This window comes from Triticum urartu, chromosome 1, assembly GCF_003073215.2.
Source record: "Triticum urartu cultivar G1812 chromosome 1, Tu2.1, whole genome shotgun sequence".
Classification (NCBI taxonomy): domain Eukaryota; kingdom Viridiplantae; phylum Streptophyta; class Magnoliopsida; order Poales; family Poaceae; genus Triticum; species Triticum urartu.
The window spans coordinates 426687361-426709149 of NC_053022.1; positions in this window are offsets into that span (position 1 = coordinate 426687361).

Consider the following 21789-nt stretch of genomic DNA (forward strand, 5'->3'; position numbering starts at 1 on the left):
TCATTTTGACCTAGAAAAAATAAGGAGAGGACTTTCGGGACGAAGTGCCGCCGCCTCGAGGCGGAACTTGGGCAGGAGCACGTTTGCCCTCTAGCGGAGCGATTCCGCCGGGGGAACTTCCCTCCCGGAGGGGGAAATCATCGTCATCATCATCACCAACAACTCTCCCATCTTGGGGAGGGCAATCTCCATCAACATCTTCAACGACATCATCTCCTCTCAAACCCTAGTTCATCTCTTGTGTTCAATCTTGTTACCGGAACTATAGATTGGTGCCTATGGGTGACTAGTAGTGTTGATTACATCTTGTAGTTGATTACTATATGGTGTATTTGGTGGAAGATTATACGTTCAGATCCATTATGCTATTCAATACTCCTCTGATCATGAACATGTTTATCATTTGTGAGTAGTTACTTTTGTTCTTGAGGTCACGGGACAAATCATGTTGCAAGTAATCATGTGAACTTGATATGTGTTTGATATTTTGATAGTATGTATGTTGTTATTCCCTCAGTGGTGTCATGTGAACGTCGACTACATGACACTTCACCATATTTGGGCCTAAGGGAATGCATTGTGGAGTAGCAATTAGATGGTGGGTTGCGAGAGTGACACAAGCTTAAACCCCAGTTTATGCACTATTTCGTAAGGGACCGATTGGATCCAAAAGTTTAATGCTATGGTTAGAATTTATTCTTAATACTTTTCTCGTAGTTGCGGATGCTTGCGGGAGGGTTAATCATAAGTAGGAGGTTTGTTCAAGTAAGAACATCACCTAAGCACCGGTCCACCCACATATCAAATTATCAAAGTAGTGAACACAAATCAAACCAACATGATGAAAGTAACTAGATGAAATTCCCGTGTACCCTCAAGAATGCTTTGCTTATCATAAGAGACCGTTTTGTCCTGTCCTTTGCCTCAAAAGGATTGGGATACCTTGCTGCACTTTTGTTACTATTATCGTTACTTGCTTGTTACAAATTATCTTGCTATCAAACCACTCCGCTACTTACAATTTCAGCACTTGCAGACAATACCTTACCGGAAACTACTTGTCATTTCCTTCTGCTCCTTGTTGGATTCGACACTCTTACTTATAGAAAAGAGCTACAATTGATCCCCTATACTTGTGGGTCATCAAGGCTATTTTCTGGCGCCGTTGCCGGGGAGTGAAGCGCCTTTGGTAAGGAAACATTTATATAGTGTGCTGAAATTTATTGTCACTTGTTACTATGGAAAACAATCCTGTGAGGGGTTTGTTCGGGGTATCTTCACCTCGTACGGAACCATAATTAGCAACCCCTCAACCTACTGCACCTACTGAAAATATTGAATATGAAATTCCTTCGGGTATGATAGAACAACTGCTAGCTAATCCTTATGCAGGATATGGAACCGAACAGCCTGATATGCACTTGATATATGTGGAACAAATTTGTGGATTGTTTAAGCTTGCAGGTTTACCCAGGGATGAAGTGATGAAAAAGGTTTTCCCTTTATCTTTTAAGGGAAAAGCATTGGCATGGTATAAGCTATGTGATGATATTGGATCATGGAATTGGAATCGTTTGAAATTGAAGTTCCATCAAAAAAATTATCCTATGCATCTAGTTCATCGTGATCGGAATTATATATATAATTTTTGTCCTCGTGAAGGAGATAGTATCGCTCTAGCTTGGGGGAGGCTTAAGTCAATGTTATATTCATGCCCCAATCATGAGCTCTCAAGAGAAATTATTATCCAGAATTTTTATGCTCGGCTTTCTCGTGATGATCAAACCATGCTTGATACTTCTTGTGCTGGTTCATTTATGAAGAAGACAATTGAATTCCGATGGGATCTTTTGGAAAGAATTACACGCAACTTTGAAGATTGGGAACTCGATGAAGGTAAAGAGTCAGGTATTAAACTTAAGTATGATTGTGTTAAATCTTTTTATGGATACCAATGCTTTTCAAAAGTAGCACTAAATATGGACTTGACTTTGAGATAGTAGCCTCCTTTTGTGAATTATTTGCTACTCATGTTGAACTCCCTAAGGAGAAGTGGTTTAAATATCACCCACCTATTAAAGAAGAAATTAAAGAACCAGTACCAGTTAAAGTAGAAACTATACTTTATAATGTTGATCCAGTTGTTCCTTCTGCTTATATTGAGAAACCACCTTTCCTTGTTAGGATAAAGGAACATGCTAAAGTTTCAACTGTGGTTAACAAAAGCTATATTAGAACACCTAAACCTGATGAACAAATTAAAGTTGAACCTAGTATTGCTATGGTTAAAGATCTCCTGGAAGAAGATATGGATGGGCATGTTATTTACTTTTGTGAAGAAGCTGCTAGAATTGCTAAACCTGATATAAGAGATAAACATAGACCTGTTGTTGGCATGCCTGTTATTTCAGTTAAAATAGGAGATCACTGTTATCATGGTTTATGTGACATGGATGCTAGTGTGAGTGTTATTCCTTACACTTTATATGAAGAAATCATGAAAGACATAGCACCTGCTGAGATAGAAGACATAGATGTTACTATTAAACTTGATAATAGAGACACTATATCACCAATTGGGATTGTTAGAGATGTTGAAGTCTTGTGTGGGAAAATAAAATACCCTACTGATTTTCTTGTTCTTGGTTCCCCACAAGATGACTTTTGTCCCATTATCTTTGGTAGGCCTTTCTTGAATACAGTTAATGCTAAGATAGATTGTAAGAAACAAACTGTTGGTGTTAGCTTTGGTGATGAGTCTCATGAGTTTAATTTTTCCAAGTTTAGTAGAAATCATCATGAAAAAGAATTGCCTAGTAAGGATGAATTAATTGGTCTTGCTTCTATTGTTGTTCCACCTACTGATCCTTTAGAACAATATTTGCTAGACCATGAAAATGATTTACATATGCATGAAAGAAATGAAATAGATAAGGTTTTCTTTGAACAAGGTCCTCTGCTTAAACACAATCTGCCTATTGAAACTCTGGGAGGTCCTCCTCCACCTAAAGGTGATCATGTGTTTGAATTAAAACAATTGCCAGACACTATGAAATATGCTTATCTCGATGAAAAGAAGATATATCATGTTATTATTAGTGCTAACCTTTCAGGACATGAAGAAGAAAGATTATTAAAAGTTCTAAGGAAGCACCGGGCTGCTATTGGATATACTCTTGATGATTTAAAGGGCATTAGTCCCACTCTATGTCAGCACAAAATTAATATGGAACCTGATGCTAAACCTGTTGTTGATCACCAACGTCGGTTGAATCCAAAAATGAAGGAAGTGGTAAGAACGGAAACCTTAAAACTTCTGGAAGCAGGTATAATCTATCCTATAGCTGATAGTAGATGGGTAAGTCCTGTTCATTGTGTCCCTAAGAAAGGAGGTATTACTGTTGTTCCTAATGATAAGAATGAACTTATTCCACAAAGAGTTGTTACATGCTATAGAATGGTAATTGATTACATAAAATTAAACAAAGCAACTAGAAAAGATCATTACCCCTTGCCTTTTATTGATCAAATGCTTGAAAGATTATCTAAGCACACACACTTTTGCTTCCTAGATGGATACTTTGGCTTTTCACAAATACCTATTTCTCAACCTGATCAAGAAAAGACTACTTTTACTTGTCCCTTTGGAACTTATGCTTATAGACGTATGCCTTTTGGCTTATGTAATGCACCTGCTACCTTTCAAAGATGTATGACTGCTATATTCTGTGACTTTTGTGAAAAGATTATTGAGGTTTTCATGGATGACTTTTTTGTTTATGGGAAGTCTTTTGATGATTGTTTAAGCAATCTTGAGCAAGTTTTGCAAAGATGTGAACAAACAAATCTTGTCTTGAATTGGGAGAAGTGCCACTTTATGGTTAATGAAGGCATTGTCTTGGGTCATAAAATTTCTGAAAGAGGTATTGAAGTGGACCATGTTGGGGAACGTAGTAATTTCAAAAATTTCCCTACGCACACGCAAGATCATGGTGATGCATAGCAACGAGAGGGGAGAGTGTTGTCAACGTACCCTTGTAGACCGAAAGCGGAAGCGTTAGCACAACGCGGTTGATGTAGTCGTACGTCTTCACGATCCGACCGATCAAGAACCGAACACACGACACCTCCGAGTTCAACACACGTTCAGCCCGATGACGTCCCTCAAACTCCGATCCAGCCGAGTGTTGAGGGAGAGTTTTGTCAGCACGACGGCGTGGTGACGACGATGATGTTCTACCGACGCAGGGCTTCGCCTAAGCACCGCTACAGTATTATCGAGGTGGAATATGGTGGAAGGGGGCACCGCACACGGCTAAAAGATCAAATCAATTGTTGTATCTCTAGGGTGCCCCCCTTGCCCCTGTATATAAAGGAGCAAGGGAGGGAGAGGTGGCCATCCAGGGAAGAGGCGCGCCAGGAGGAGTCCTACTCCCACCGGGAGTAGGACTCCCTCCCTTTCCTTGTTGGATTAGGAGAAGGGGGAAAGAGAAGGAAGAGAGGAAGGAAAGGGGGAGGGGCGCGCGGCCCTGCCTTGGCCGCCTCTCCTCTTCTCCACTAAGGCCCACCATGGCCCATTAATCCCCCGGGGGGTTTCGGTAACCCTCCGGTACTCCGGTAAAATCCCGACTTCACCCGGAACACTTCCGATATCCAAATATAGGCTTCCAATATATCAATCTTCATGTATCGGCCATTTCGAGACTCCTCGTCATGTCCGTGATCACATCCAGGACTCCGAACAACCTTTGGTACATCAAAACTCATATAACTGTCATTGAAACTTTAAGCATGCGGACCCTACGGGTTCGAGAACTATGTAGACATGACCGAGACATGTCTCGGGTCAATAACCAATAGCGGAACCTGGATGCTCATATTGGCTCCCACATATTCTACAAAGATCTTTATCGGTCAGACCGCATAACAACATACATTGTTCCCTTTGTCATCGGTATGTTACTTGCCCGAGATTTGATCGTCGGTATCTCAATACCTAGTTCAATCTCGTTACCGGCAAGTCTCTTTACTCGTTCCGTAATACATCATCCCGCAACCAGTGGTGGACCCACCATTGGGGCGAGCTGGGGCGGCTGCCCCGGGTCGCCGGCGGCGAAAAATCGGCAACCCCTACATATCCTTCCTTCCTGTTTCCTCCGACGTGCGTCAGACAGGAACAAACAGCTAGGAGCAGCGATTCATGGTGGCGGCGGCGCTGTTATGCGTGACTGACTCAAAGGGGTACGAGCGTACGAGAGGGAAATAGATTTGGACTGGACTAGTGGACTGGGCTACATTTACTACAGGCCCAAATGCCTAAGCGATAGCTCTCCTCAAACAAAAAAAATCCCCAATTGGTGTGTTGCGCCGCTACTAGACTTATAGGTATACTACAATCACACGATCATATCAAAATGTACAGCCCCGAGTTATTTGTGCAAGGACACCTTAAAGGTATACTATAATCATATGATCATATCAAAATATACAATTGTTGTCACACTTGTGCTTATACATTCATAATTCTGTAGGTCTCATTTGAAAATATGGGATCTTATTGTGGCACGAAGTCGGCATTTCAAAGGACAAGAGTCCATGTTAGTAGTTTACTACTCCCTTCGATCCATATTTATTGTCGCCGAATTAGTAAAAAGTTGTACTAAATCAGTGACATTTAATATGGATCGGAGGGGTAGTTTTGAAGACCTTTTGTACTCCCTCCGTCCGGAATTACTTGTCGCAAAAATGGATAAAAGCGGATGTATCTAGAACTAAAATACTTCTAGATACATCCATTTCTTTGACAAGTATTTCCGGACGGAGGGAGTATGTTTTTGTTGTTGAATGTTATGAGTTCTGATTGAATAGAGTTGCATTTGTATCAGGAAAAAATTAGACGTTAAATGTTCGCCCCGGCTAACTTGAATTTCTGGGTCCGCCACTGCCCGCAACTAACTCATTAGTTGCAATGCTTGCAAGGCTTAAGTGATGTGCATTACTGAGTGGGCCCAGAGATACCTCTCCGACAATCGGAGTGACAAATCCTAATCTCGAAATACGCCAACCCAACAAGTACCTTCAGAGACACCTGTAGAGCACCTTTATAATCACCTAGTTACGTTGTGACGTTTGGTAGCACACAAAGTGTTCCTCCGGTAAACGGGAGTTGCATAATCTCATAGTCATAGGAACATGTATAAGTCATGAAGAAAGCAATAGCAACAAACTAAACGATCAAGTGCTAAGCTAACGGAATGGGTCAAGTCAATCACATCATTCTCCTAATGATGTGATCCCGTTAATCAAATGACAACTCATGTCTATGGTTAGGAAACATAACCATCTTTGATTAATGAGCTAGTCAAGTAGAGGCATACTAGTGACACTCTATTCGTTTATGTATTCACACATGTATTATGTTTCCGGTTAATATAATTCTAGCATGAATAATAAACATTTATCATGATATAAGGAAATAAACAATAACTTTATTATTGCCTCTAGGGAATATTTCCTTTAGTCTCCCACTTGCACTAGAGTCAATAATCTAGATTACACAGTAATGATTCTAACACCCATGGAGTCTTGGTGCTGATCATGTTTTGCCCATGGAAGAGGCTTAGTCAACGGGTCTGCAACATTCAGATCCGTATGTATCTTGCAAATTTCTATGTCTCCCACCTGGACTAGATCCCGAATGGAATTGAAGCATCTCTTGATGTGCTTGGTTCTCTTGTGAAATCTGGATTCCTTTGCCAAGGCAATTGCACCAGTATTGTCACAAAAGATTTTCATTGGACCCGATGCACTAGGTATGACACCTAGATCGGATATGAACTCCTTCATCTAGACTCCATCATTTGCTGCTTCCGAAGCAACTATGTACTCCGCTTCACACGTAGATCCCTCCACGACGCTTTGTTTAGAACTGCACCAACTGACAGCTCCACCGTTCAATGTAAACACGTATCCGGTTTGCGATTTAGAATCGTCTGGATCAGTGTCAAAGCTTGCATCAATGTAACCATTTACGATGAGCTCTTTGTCACCTCCATAAACGAGAAACATATCCTTAGTCCTTTTCAGGTATTTTAGGATGTTCTTGACCGTTGTCTAGTGATCCACTCCTGGATTACTTTGGTACCTCCCTGCTAGACTTATAGCAAGGCACACATCAGGTCTGGTACACAACATTGCATACATGATAGAGCCTATGGCTGAAGCATAGGGAACATCTTTCATTTTCTCTCTATCTTCTGCAGTGGTCGGGCATTGAGTCTTACTCAACTTCACACCTTGTAACACAGGCAAGAACCCTTTCTTTGCTTGATCCATTTTGAACTTCTTCAAAACTTTGTCAAGGTATGTGCTTTGTGAAAGTCCAATTAAGCGTCTTGATCTATCTCTATAGATCTTAATGCCCAATATATAAGCAGCTTCACCGAGGTCTTTCATTGAAAAACTCTTATTCAAGTATCCCTTTATGCTATCCAGAAATTCTATATCATTTCCAATCAGCAATATGTCATCCACATATAATATCAGAAATGCTACAGAGCTCCCACTCACTTTCTTGTAAATACAGGCTTCTCCAAAAGTCTCTATAAAACCAAATGCTTTGATCACACTATCAAAGCGTTTATTCCAACTCCGACAGGCTTGCACCAGTCCATAAATGGATCACTGGAGCTTGCACACTTTGTTAGTTCCCTTTGGATCGATAAAACCTTCAGGTTACATCATATACAACTCTTCTTCCAGAAATCCATTCAGGAACACAGTCTTTACATCCATTTGCCAAATTTCATAATCATAAAATGCGGCAATTGCTAACATGATTCGGACGGACTTAAGCATCGCTACGGGTGAGAAGGTCTCATCGTAGTCAACTCCTTGAACTTGTCGAAAACCTTTCACAACAAGTCGAGCTTTGTAGATAGTAACATTACCGTCAGCTTCTGTCTTCTTCTTGAAGATCCATTTATTCCCGATGGCTTGCCGATCATTGGGCAAGTCAACCAAAGTCCACACTTTGTTCTCATACATGGATCCCATCTCAGATTTCATGGCTTCAAGCCATTTTGCGGAATCTGGGCTCATCATCGCTTCCTCATAGTTCGTAGGTTCGTCATGGTCAAGTAACATGATTTCCATAACTGGATTACCGTACCACTCTGGTGCGGATCTTTCTCTGGTTGACCTACGAGGTTCAGTAACAACTTGATCTGAAATTTCATGATCATCATGATTAACTTCCTCACTAATTGGTATAGACGTCACATGAACCAGTTTCTGTGATGAACTACTTTCCAATAAGGGAGCAGGTATAGTTACCTCATCAAGTTCTACTTTCCTCCCACTCACTTCTTTCGAGAGAAACTCCTTCTCTAGAAAGGATCCATTCTTAGCAACGAAAGTATTGCCTTCAGATCTGTGATAGAAGGTGTACCCAACAGTCTCCTTTGGGTATCGTATGAAGACACATTTCTCCGATTTGGGTTCGAGCTTATCAGGTTGAAGCTTTTTCACATAAGCATCGCAGCCCCAAACTTTAAGAAATGACAACTTTGGTTTCTTGCCAAACCATAGTTCATAAGGCGTCGTCTCAATGGATTTCGATGGTGCCCTATTTAACGTGAATGCGGCCGTTTCTAAAGCATAACCCCAAAATTATAGCGGTAAATCAGTAAGAGACATCATATATCGCACCATATCTAGTAAAGTACGATTACGACGTTCGGACACACCATTACGCTGTGGTGTTCCGAGTGGCGTGAGTTGCGAAACTATTCCGCATTGTTTCAAATGTAGACCAAACTCGTAACTCAATTATTCTCCTCCACGATCAGATCGTAGAAACTTTATTGTCTTGTTACGATGATTTTCCACTTCACTCTGAAATTCTTTGAACTTTTCAAATGTTTCAGACTTATGTTTCATTAAGTAGATATACCCATATCTGCTTAAATCATCTGTGAAGGTGAGAAAATAACGATACCCGCCGCGAGCCTCAATATTCATCGAACCACATACATTAGTATGTATGAATTCCAACAAATCTGTTGCTCGCTCCATAGTTCCGGAGAACGGCGTTTTAGTCATCTTGCCCATAAGGAACGGTTCGCAAGTACCAAGTGATTCATAATCAAGTGATTCCAAAAGTCCATAAGTATGGAGTTTCTTCATGCGCTTTATACCAATATGACCCAAACGGCAGTGTCACAAATAAGTTGCACTATCATTATCAACTCTACATCTTTTGGCTTCAACGTTATGAATATGTGTATCACTACTATCGAGATTCATTAAAAATAGACCACTCTTAAGGGGTGCATGACCATAAAAGATATTACTCATATAAATAGAACAACCATTATTCTCTGATTTAAATGAATAACCGTCTCGCATTAAACAAGATCCAGATATAATGTTCATGCTCAACGCTGGCGCCAAATAACAATTATTTAGGTCTAATACTAACCTCGAAGGTAGATGTGGAGGTAGCGTGCCGACGGCGATCACATCGACTTTGGAACCGTTTCCCAGGCGCATCGTCACCTCGTCCTTGGCCAGTGTTCGCTTAATCCGTAGTCCTTGTTTTGAGTTGCAAATATTAGCAACAGAACCAGTATCAAATACCCAGGTGCTACTGCGAGCTCTGGTGAGGTACACATCAATAACATGTATATCACATATACCTTTGTTCACCTTGCCATCCTTCTTATCCGCCAAATACTTGGGGCAGTTCCGCTTCAAGTGACCAGTATGTTTGCAGTAGAAGCACTCAGTCTCAGGCTTAGGTCCAGACTTGGGTTTCTTCTCCTGAGCAGCAACTTGCTTGCCGTTCTTCTTGAAGTTCCCCTTCTTCTTCCCTTTGCTCTTTTTCTTGAAACTGGCGGTCTTATTGACCATCAACACTTGATGCTCCTTCTTGATTTCTACCTCCACAGCCTTTAGCATCGCGAAGAGCTCGGGAATAGTCTTATTCATCCCTTGCATATTATAGTTCATCACGAAGCTTTTGTAGCTTGGTGGCAGTGATTGAAGAACTCTGTCAATGACACTATCAACAGGAAGATTAACTCCCAGTTGAGTTAAGTGATTATGATACCCAGACATTTTGAGTATATGCTCACTAACAAAACTATTCTCCTCCATCTTGCAGCTATAGAACTTATTGGAGACTTCATATCTCTCAATCCAGGCATTTGCTTGAAATATTAACTTCAACTCCTGGAACATCTCATATGCTCCATGACGTTCAAAACGTCGTTGAAGTCTCAGTTCTAACCCGTAAAGCATGGCACACTGAACTATCGAGTAGTCATCAGCTTTGCTCCGCCAAACGTTCTTAACATTGTCAGCAGCATCTGCAGCAGGCCTGGCACCCAGCGGTGCTTCCAGGACATAATTCTTCTGTGCAGCAATGAGGATAATCCTCAAGTTATGGACCCAGTCCGTGTAATTGCTACCATCATCTTTCAACTTTGCTTTCTCAAGGAACGCATTAAAATTCAACGGAACAACAACACGGGCCATCTATCTACAATCAACATAGATAAGCAAGATACTATCAGGTACTAAGTTCATGATAAATTTAAGTTCAATTAATCATATTACTTAAGAACTCCCACTTAGATAGACATCCCTCTAATCTTCTAAGTGATCACGTGATCCATATCAACTAAACCATAACCGATCATCACGTGAAACGGAGTAGCTTTCAATGGTGAACATCATTATGTTGATCATATCTACCATATGATTCATGCTCGACCTTTCAGTCTCAGTGTTCTGAGGCCATATCTGATATGCTAGGCTCGTCAAGTTTAACCTGAGTATTCTGCATGTGCAAAACTGGCTTGCACCCGTTGTAGATGGACGTAGAGCTTATCACACCCGATCATCACGTGGTGTCAGGGCACGACGGACTTTGGCAACGGTGCATACTCAGGGAGAACACTTTTATCTTGAAATTTAGTGAGAGATCATCTTATAATGCTACCGTCAATCAAAGCAAAATAAGATGCATAAAAGATAAACATCACATGCAATCAATATAAGTGATATGATATGGCCATCATCATCTTGTGCTTGTGATCTCCATCTCCGAAGCACCGTCATGATCACCATCATCACCGGCGCGACAGCTTGATCTCCATCGTAGCATCGTTGTCGTCTCGCCAATCTTATGCTTCTACGACTATCGCTACCGCTTGGTGATAAAGTAAAGCATTACAGGGCGATTGCATTGCATACAATAAAGCGACAACCATATGGCTCCTGCCAGTTGCCGATAACTCGGTTACAAAACATGATCATCTCATACAATAAAATTTAGCATCATGCCTTGACCATATCACATCACAACATGCCCTGCAAAAACAAGTTAGACGTCCTCTACTTTGTTGTTGCAAGTTTTACGTGGCTGCTATGGGCTTAGCAAGAACCGTTCTTACCTACGCATCAAAACCACAATGATAGTTTGTCAAGTTGGTGCTGTTTTAACCTTCGCAAGGACCGGGCGTAGCCACACTCGGTTCAACTAAAGTTGGAGAAACTGACACCCGCCAGCCACCTGTGTGCAAAGCACGTCGGTAGAACCAGTCTCGCGTAAGCGTACGCGTAATGTCGGTCCAGGCCGCTTCATCCAACAATACTGCCGAACCAAAGTATGACATGCTGGTAAGCAGTATGACTTATAACACCCACAACTGACTTGTGTTCTACTCATGCATATAACATCAATGCATAAAACCTGGCTCGGATGCCACTGTTGGGGAACGTAGTAATTTCAAAAATTTCCCTACGCACATGCAAGATCATGGTGATGCATAGCAACGAGAGGGGAGGGTGTTGTCCACGTACCCTTGTAGACCGAAAGAGGAAGCGTTAGCACAACGCGGTTGATGTAGTCGTACGTCTTCACGATCCGACCGATCAAGTACCAAACGCACGACACCTCCGAGTTCAGCACACGTTCAACCCGATGACGTCCCTCGAACTCCGATCCAGCCGAGTGTTGAGGGAGAGTTCCGTCAGCACGATGGCGTGGTGACGATGATGATGTTCTACCGACGCAGGGCTTCACCTAAGCACCGCTACAGTATTATCGAGGTGGACTATGGTGGAAGGGGGCACTGCACACGGCTAAAAGATCAAATCAATTGTTGTGTCTCTAGGGTGCCCCCTTGCCCCTGTATATAAAGGAGCAAGGGAGGGAGAGGTGGCCGGCCAGGGAAGAGGCGCGCCAGGAGGAGTCCTACTCCCACCGGGAGTAGGACTCCCTCCCTTTCCTTGTTGGATTATGAGAAGGGGGAAAGAGAAGGAAGAGAGGAAGGAAAGGGGGGGGGGCGCCGCCCCCCTCTCCTTGTCCTATTCGGACTAGGGAGGGGCTCGCGGCCGTGCCTTGGCCGCCTCTCCTCTTCTCCACTAAGGCCCACTATGGCCCATTAATCCCCCGGGGGGTTCCGGTAACCCTCCGGTACTCCGGTAAAATCCTGATTTCACCCGGAACACTTCCAATATCCAAATATAGGCTTCCAATATATCAATCTTCATGTCTCGACCATTTCGAGACCCCTCGTCATGTCCGTGATCACATCCAGGACTCTGAACAACCTTCGGTACATCAAAACTCATATAACTGTCATTGAAACTTCAAGCGTGCGGACCCTACGGGTTCGAGAACTATGTAGACATGACCGAGACATGTCTCATGTCAATAACCAATAGCGAAACCTGGATGCTCATATTGGCTCCCACATATTATACGAACATCTTTATCGGTCAGACCGCATAACAACATACGTTGTTCCCTTTGTCATCGGTATCACTACAAAAAAAATACACTTCCGTGATGATACGTGTTTGTCACAGTAGGTCCCATTTTCTGTCATGCATGTACATCCATGACAAATTTATGACAGAATCAAGAGAGTCATCCCTGTGCTGTCGTAGAAGTGTTCCATGACATTACCCAAATTATCATCACGGAAGTGTCCACTTCCATGACGAGAAATCGCGCGTCACAGAAGTGCTTTTGTCAAGGGTGACCGACACGTGGCATCCACCGTAACGGAACGCCATTAAGCTATTGGGTCGGGTTTTGGATCCGATCACTCGTTAACAGCCCCGACCAATGGGGATTTTCCACGTGTAAAATCATCATTGGCTGGAGGAAACACGTGTCGGCTCATCGCTGGGACAAGTGTCATCCACTCATTGGACAGAAGGCGCCTATGATACATCGACACGTGGCACGGCCCAACAGAGGCCCATTCCTGTGAAAAGGCTGGCCCGTTTGACTTGGTCAAAAGGTGGCAGGCCGGCCCATGGAAAGCCTGTTAACGGCCTGTTCGCATATAGCCCATTTACAGCCTGCTAACCCAAGGCCCGTTATGCCCTATTCGAATTAGGCCCAGTAGCGTCATCTGGGCCATCCAATATGATTCCAGCCCATTTTCACTTCTGGCCCATGTATGGCCCATGATGTCCTTCGGCCCATATGAGGCCCTATGTAACTCTTGGCCTATTAACGGCCCGTGGTGAAACTGGCCCGTAATGAACAGTGTATCACTTTACACCCATTAACGGCCCGTGGTGAAACTGGCCCGTAAAGAACAGTGTATCACTTTATACCCATTAACGGCCCGTTATTCCGTTGGGCCGTTTCTAGCCCATGTTATCTTTCGGCCTTCTCAGAGCCCATTTATTCTTGGGCTATTTTCCAGCATTCTTTTACTTATGGCCCAGTACTATCATTTTCTGCTTGTGGGCCAAATTCAGCCCGTGGTTACAGTCGGCCCATTTGTGGTCCGTTAATACATTGGGCCATTTTCATAGCGTCATCAAATACAGCCTATTAACGATGGCCCGTTATGGTCGGCCCATGAATGGACGATTCCAACTCTAGCCCGTTTATGGCCAAAATGCGGTCTGTTTGGCCCATGTTTGGCCAATCGATCATACAGCCCGTATAAGGCCCATTGATGATACGGCCCGTAGAAGGCCCATTGTTTCTACGGCCCGTAGAAGGCCCATTGTTTCTACGGCCCGTAGAAGGCCCACTATTTCTACGGCCCGTAGAAGGCCCACTGTTTATACGGCCCATAGAAGGCCCACTGTTTCTACGGCCCGTAGGAGGCCCAGTGTCACTACAGTAAATACTAGCCCATGGTTATTGTGGCCTAGTTTTAAAAAATAGGTTATTGCAGCCACTAGCAAACCGCAGAAAAAGAACTGCATTGACTACAAGCAAACAAATAAACAAGACAACAAGGAAATAAATAAGCAAGCAACTTACACTAGGCTATCAAGGCTATTACACATATTACATCCACTGGGCATCAAAGTTCGCCACCAGTGCAAATATAGGGAACACAACAGCATATAAACGCCGCAGCAAAACAAGTCCAGAACTGAAACCACTTCAGAAGAGCTCAAGAAACAATATCCTGGGTACCCATAATGCTGGCAAGATGCTTAGCAAGCTTATTAAATTTCTCTTGTTTGGCGCTTAAGTCCTCCAGCGCTTGCTGTTGCACCAGAAAGTATGCATCTGAATTCTGCAGGGACTTCCTCAGTCCTTCGGCTTCCTGTCGCATAACATCTGATCGATTTCTTTCAACTTGAAGTTGAGACTCAAGAAGCCGAACTGATTCAGGCAACGAGTTTGAAGAGCTGGTGCCAGCAGTGGTAGCCAGTAACTCGAACACTACATCAAGACAGGACTTTGGGATTGTCTCAGTGTCTTCAATATAGTTTTTATCAGCTTTCTTGGAGACCAACAGGGATGTCTCACTATCTTGAACCTTATCTGCATTACTTCCTTTACCATTGCATAACAGGGTACTCTTCTCCAATATTTTATCCGCGTTCTAAAAGAGAAACAAACAAACACATCTCAGGTTTACAATGTAGTATATGAAACTCATTTTGGTAAACCAGTTCAGTAGTAAGGTGGATGATACATCTCCAACGTATCTACTTTTCCAAACTCTTTTGCCCTTGTTTTGGACTCTAACTTGTATGAGTTGAATGGAACTAACCTGAACTGACGCTGTTTTCAGCAGAATTGCCATGATGTTGTTTTATGTGCAGAAAACAAAAGTTCTCGGAATGACCTGAAACTCCACGGGATATCTTACAATAAATAATAAAAAATCCTCACCAAAGATGAAGACCAGGGGGCCCACACCCTTCTCACGAGGGTGGGGGCGCCCCCCTAGGGCGCGCCCCCTACCTCGTGGCCCCTTGGAAACCCCCCGACTCCAACTCCAACTCTATATAACTGCTTTCGAGGAGAAAAAATAAGAGAGAAGAAATCATCACGTTTTACGATACGGAGCCACCGCCAAGTCCTAAAACCTCTCGGGAGGGCTGATCTGGAGTCCGTTCAGGGCTCCGGAGAGGGGGGTTCGTCGTCGTCGTCATCATCAACTATCCTCCATCACCAATTTCATGATGCTCACCGCCGTGCGTGAGTAATTCCATCGTAGGCTTGCTGGACGGTGATGGGTTGGATGAGATTCACCATGTAATCGAGTTAGTTTTGTTAGGGTTTGATCCCTAGTATCCACTATGTTCTGAGATTGATGTTGCTATGACTTTGTTATGCTTAATGCTTGTCACTAGGGCCCGAGTGCCATGATTTCAGATCTGAACCTATTATGTTTTCATCAATATATGAGAGTTCTAGATCCTATCTTGCAAGTCTATAGTCACCTATTATGTGTTATGATCCGTTAACCCCGAAGTGACAATAATCGGGATATTTACCGGTGATGACCGTAGTTTGAGGAGTTCATGTATTCACTATGTGCTAATGCTTTGTTCCGGTTCTCTATTAAAAGGATGCCTTAATATCCCTTAGTTTCCATTAGGACCCCGCTGCCACGGGAGGGTAGGACAAAAGATGTCATGCAAGTTCTTTTCCATATGCACGTATGACTATATTCGGAATACATGCCTACATTACATTGACGAATTGGGGCTAGTTCTGTGTCACCCTATGTTATGACTGTTACATGATGAACCGCATCTGGCATAATTATCCATCATTGATCCAATGCCTATGAGCTTTCCATATACTGGTTTACGCTTATTTACTTTCCCGTTGCTATTGTTACAATCACTACAAAATACCAAAAACATTACTTTGCTTTCATTACTCTTTTGTTACCGTTACCATCACTATCATATTACTTTGCTACTAAACACTTTGCTGCAGATACTAAGTTTCCAGGTGTGGTTGAATTGACAACCCAGCTGCTAATACTTGAGAATATTCTTTGGCTCCCCTTGTGTCGAATCAATAAATTTGGGTTGAATACTCTACCCTCGAAAGCTGTTGCGATCCCCTATACTTGTGGGTTATCAAGACTAATTTCTGGCGCCGTTGCGGGGAGTATAGCTCTATTCTTTGAGTCACTTGGGATTTATATCTGCTGGACACTATGAAGAACTTGAGAGATCCAAAAAGTAAGATCTATCCCTCAACTATGAGGGGAGGTAAGGAACTGCCATCTAGCTCTACACTTGATTCACCTTCTGTTATGAGTAAGCTTGTGACACCTACACCTGCTTCTGCTATTCGTTCTGATATGTCGCATGTTATTGGTGATGCTACTTCTGCTATGCATGATACTTATGATGAAACTACCTCTATGCCTGATACTACTATGCCACTTAGTGATTTTCTCGAGGAACGACTTGCTAGGGCTAGAGAGATTGAAAATATTGAATTTGATTATGAAGATGAAAGTGATGATGAAGAATCACTTGTTATTCCCGAGGGTTATTTATTTGATCAAGATGCTTCTTTAGCTATTTTAGCCTGCAAAGATAGATATGAACTCAAAAGGCGATTAGCTAAATGGAATAAGCAATCTCCAAATGCTGGGATGAGACCTGACCCTGCTTTTGCTACTTCACCTATATGTGTTGCTGATAAGGATTATGAATTCTCTGTTGATCCTGATATAATTACTTTGGTTGAATCTGATCCTTTTCATGGTTATGAATCTGAAGCTGTTGTAGCACATCTTACTAAATTAAATGATATATCCACCCTGTTCACTAATGATGAGAGATCTCGCTACTTTTATATCCTTAAAATATTTCCGTTCTCATTAAAGGGTGATGCTAAGATATGGTTTAATTCTCTTGATCCTCGTTGTGTGCATAGTCCCCAGGATATGATTTACTACTTCTCTGCTAAATATTTCCCTGCGCATAAGAAACAAGCTGCTTTAAAGGAAATATACAACTTTGTGCAAATTAAAGAAGAGAGTCTCCCACAAGCTTGGGGGAGGCTTCTCAAGTTACTTAATGCTTTGCCTGATCATCCTCTTAAGAAAAATGAAATACTTGATATCTTTTATAATGGACTAACCGATGCTTCCAGAGATTACCTGGATAGTTGTGTTGGTTCTCTTTTTAGGAATAGAACACCGGATGAAGCTAAAATCTTATTGAATAATATGTTGACAAATGAAAATAATCGGGCACCTCCTGAGCCATCTCCTGCTCCAACTAATGATCCTATTCCTAAACCAACTCTGAAGAAGAGAGGTATTCTATTTCTCAGTCCTGAAGATATGCAAGAGGCAAATAAATCTATGAAAGAAAAAGGTATTAAAGCTGAAGATGTTAAAAATTTACCTCCTATTGAAGAAATACATGGTCTCAATTTACCGTTGATGAAGAAATATATGTTCTTAATCCTTTATTTATTGAAGAACCTCCAAACCTCGATAACCCGACACAGGTAGTAAAGGTAAATTCTCTCTATAGATATGATAAATCTGAAATCCCTGCTACTAAAATTGCTAGTCAATGCTTGGATGAGTTTGATAAATTTATATTTAAGCAAGAAGACTTCAATGCTTATTTTGGTAGACAATTAAAACAAGATGCTGATATGATTAAATACTTGGGTGATTATATGGCTAATATTAGAGGTGAACTTAAACTTGTTAGCAAACATGCTTCTATGGTTACCACTCAAGTAGAACTAGTACTTAAAGCTCAAAAAGAATTGCTCAATGAGATGAATAGTAAGAAAAATAATTATGCTGTTAAAGTGGCTACTAGAACTCGTATAATGACTCAGGAACCTTTGTATCCTGAAGGCCACCCTAAGAGAATTGAGCAAGATTCTCAGAGAAATAAAATTGATGCACCTAGTTCTTCTAAAAAGAAGAAAAAGAAAAATGATAGAACCGTGCAAACTTCTAGTGAACCTATTGCTGAACCACCTGATAATCCAAATGATATCTCTATGTCTAATGCTGAAACACAATCTGGTAATGAACATGAACCTAATGAAAATGTTAATGATGATGTTCATAATAATGCTCAACCTAGTAATGATAATGATGTAGAAATTGAACTTGCTGTTGATCTTGATAACCCACAATCAAAGAATCAACATTATGATAAGAAAGACTTTGTTGCTGGGAAACATGGTAAAGAAAGAGAACCTTGGATTCAGAAACCCATGGCTTTTCCTCCCAAACCATCCAAGAAAAAGGATGATGAAGATTTTGAGCGCTTTGCTGAAATGATTAGACCTACCTTTTTACGTATGTGATTAACCGATATACTCAAAACAAATCCTTATGCTAAGTACATGAAGGATATTATTAGAAATAAAAGAAGGATACCGGAAGCTGAAATTTCCACCATGCTTGCTAATTATACTTTTAAAGGTGGAATACCAAAGAAACTTGGAGATCCAGGAGTACCTACTATACCATGCTCCATTAAAAGAAACTATGTTAAAACTGCTTTATGTGATCTTGGAGCCGGTGTTAGTGTTATGCCTCTCTCTTTATATCGCGGACTTGATTTGAATAAGTTGACACCTACTGAAATATCTTTGCAAATGGCTAATAAATCAACTGCTATACCTGTCGGTATTTGTGAGGATGTGCCTGTTGTAGTTGCAAACATTACTATTTTAACGGACTTTGTTATTCTTGATATTCCCGAGGACGATAGTATGTCTATTATTCTTGGAAGACCTTTTCTTAATACTGCAGGGGCTATTATTGATTGCAACAAAGGCAATGTCACTTTTCATGTTAATGGTAATGAGCATACGGTACACTTTCCGAGGAAACAACCTCAAGTTTATAGTATCAATTCTATCAGAAAAATTCCATCGATTATATTTGGAGGTTTTGAATTTCCTCTTCCTACTGTCAAGAAGAAATATGATATACTTATTATTGGGGATGTGCATATCCCTATTGAGGCAACCTAGTGTTATTCAAAATTTCTCCGGTTTCATGTTAATCGGAATAGGTTTGTTAACAAGACTTGATCAACCTTGTTAGTGGATTCCTTTTGACGAGCATGAGATGGATGAAACTAGAAGCACAACCTTCTATACCCTCTCTATACTTTCTGTTATTTAGTTGAAATAAAGTAAAACTAAATAATTTTCTGTCTATTATCTGATTATCCGTGCAATATAAAAATACCTCAAAAATAAAAGTTCTCCAAATGCCCTGAAAATTAAATATGATTTTTTAAGAATATTTGAGGATTTATGGAACAAAGAACACACCAGGGGGGCCAACCACCTTGCCACGAGGGTGGAGGGCGCGCCCACCCCCCTAGGGCGCCCCCCTGCCTCGTGGGCCCACGGTGGCACTCCTCCACTTATTATTCTAGCCACACACTTCATCTTCCTCCCCCAAACATGAAAAACCAACTCAAACCCGAGTCCAAGCTCATTTTGCTGCCATTTTCGATCTCCTTGCTCAAAGCACCTCTCACAAAACTGCTTGGGGAGATTGTTCCTTGGTATGTGACTCCTCCATTGGTCCAATTAGTTTTTGTTCTAGTGCTTTATTCATTGCAAATTTGTGTTGTTTAGGTGACCCTATTCTTGAGCTTGCATGTCAAATTTATATGGTCAAAAGTAGTTTTGATGCATGATATAGGCCCTAGGCACTTGTAGGAGTAGTTGCTATCAATATTATTGAGTTTGGTTTACTTTTATTTTGAAGTTACTAAAAATTTCAGAATTTTTCAGAAAATGATGAGGAGATTATTGAGGGGCTCATCGAGCCAAAGCTCGAAGGAAAAGGCACCGAAGCCTAAGTATAATTTGCCGCGCACCACAGAGGTTCGGGCGTGTGAATGGCCTTCTGAGGATTTCTTGAGAGCAGCCGAGATTTATGAAGATTTTCATGAGTTGGCTCATAATGCAGGGCTCACCGCTTTCCTCCACGACCAATGTGATCAGTATCTCTTACTCACAAATACCTTTGTGCAAAACTTTCATTTCCATTCTAGGAACTCGCCACCTACGGTGGAGTTTCATTTATATGATGAGCATAAGGAGATGTCACTTTATGATTTTTGTCGGATTTGTTTAGTCCCTTTTGGGGGCAAGACAGAAGAACCACATCATGATGATGTGGAGGGATTTATTAATACCATCACTGTAGGGGAAACTAGGAAGGTTTCCGATGCACGAATCACTAGCATACATTTTCCTGTCTTACGTTACTTTGCATTATTTGCTAGTCGTTGCTTAATTGGTCGCGGAAACTCTGGAAACCTTAGTATCCCTGATATTATTATTTTGCTCCAAGGTTTATACAGTGATAACACTTTTAGTATGGGCGGCATTATTGCTAGACGGTTAAGTATGAACCGTACTAAGGGTCCCATCTTTGGAGGCGTCTATGCCACACGCCTAGCTGCACATTTTAACATACCTATTAGGCATGCTGAGAAGGAGGAAAAAGTGCTGCCTCGTGTTTATTTAGATTATAAAAGTATGGTGGCACATGATTTTATTATTAAGAATAGGGCAGGAGAGCTTAAATATCAATTGTTCTTTAATAAACATCATCCTGAGACTATTACCTTGCTTGCTCCTGCTTTGTTTGATTTGACTGTAGGCAAGTACCTTGTTCCGTTGACGGCTATCCACGCCTACCGGAACCCTGCACCAGCCGAGGAGCCAGAACCGGAACCACAATTTGATCCTTCACGACAGTCTAACTATCAGTGGGATCCGGAGATGATTGCCAACCAGTGGCAATCGGAGCCTTCTTCTTCCTCATCACAGTACGACCCCAACAACTATTATTATGGATATCAGCCAGGCCAGCCGTGGACATAGACCAACTTAGGCCAAAAGCCTAAGCTTGGGGGAGTACGTATTTCTCACCGACATTACATTTATGTTCACACACACTCATTGCCAGATGTCGGTGCTCATACTTTTTCATTGTATCATCCATGCTAGTTTATTTTCTTTTATGCTTTCTTCTTGTGTGTTTGATAAACCTTAAGAAAAAACCAAAAAAATAGTTGTAGCTTTTAATTAATTTACTTTCCATGCTGTAGTAGTAATTAAAAAGAAAACCCAAAAATATTTCCTGTTCTTCTTTTGCTTGTTGGGAGCTTCCCCGTGTAAATAGTTTTATTTCTTTTCTTTTCTTTGGGGGTTAGTAGGAGAAGACCTTGATTAAATTGTTGAAGTGGCTCTTATATGCACTATTATTTATCTGACAAAAGAGCCCATATTGCCTTGTCTTCTCCTGTTTATTGAATGCTCGCAGATTCCAGCTTAGTCCAATGCACGTGCACTCTTATTATTATTCACATCGTTCGGTCGTGCAAGTGAAAGGCAATTATGATGATATATGATGGACTGACTGAGATGAGAAAAGCTGGTATGAACTCGACCTCTTTTGTTTTTGTAATATGATGAGTTCATCGTTCCTGGTTCAGCTTGTTATGAATAAACATGTTTGCAAT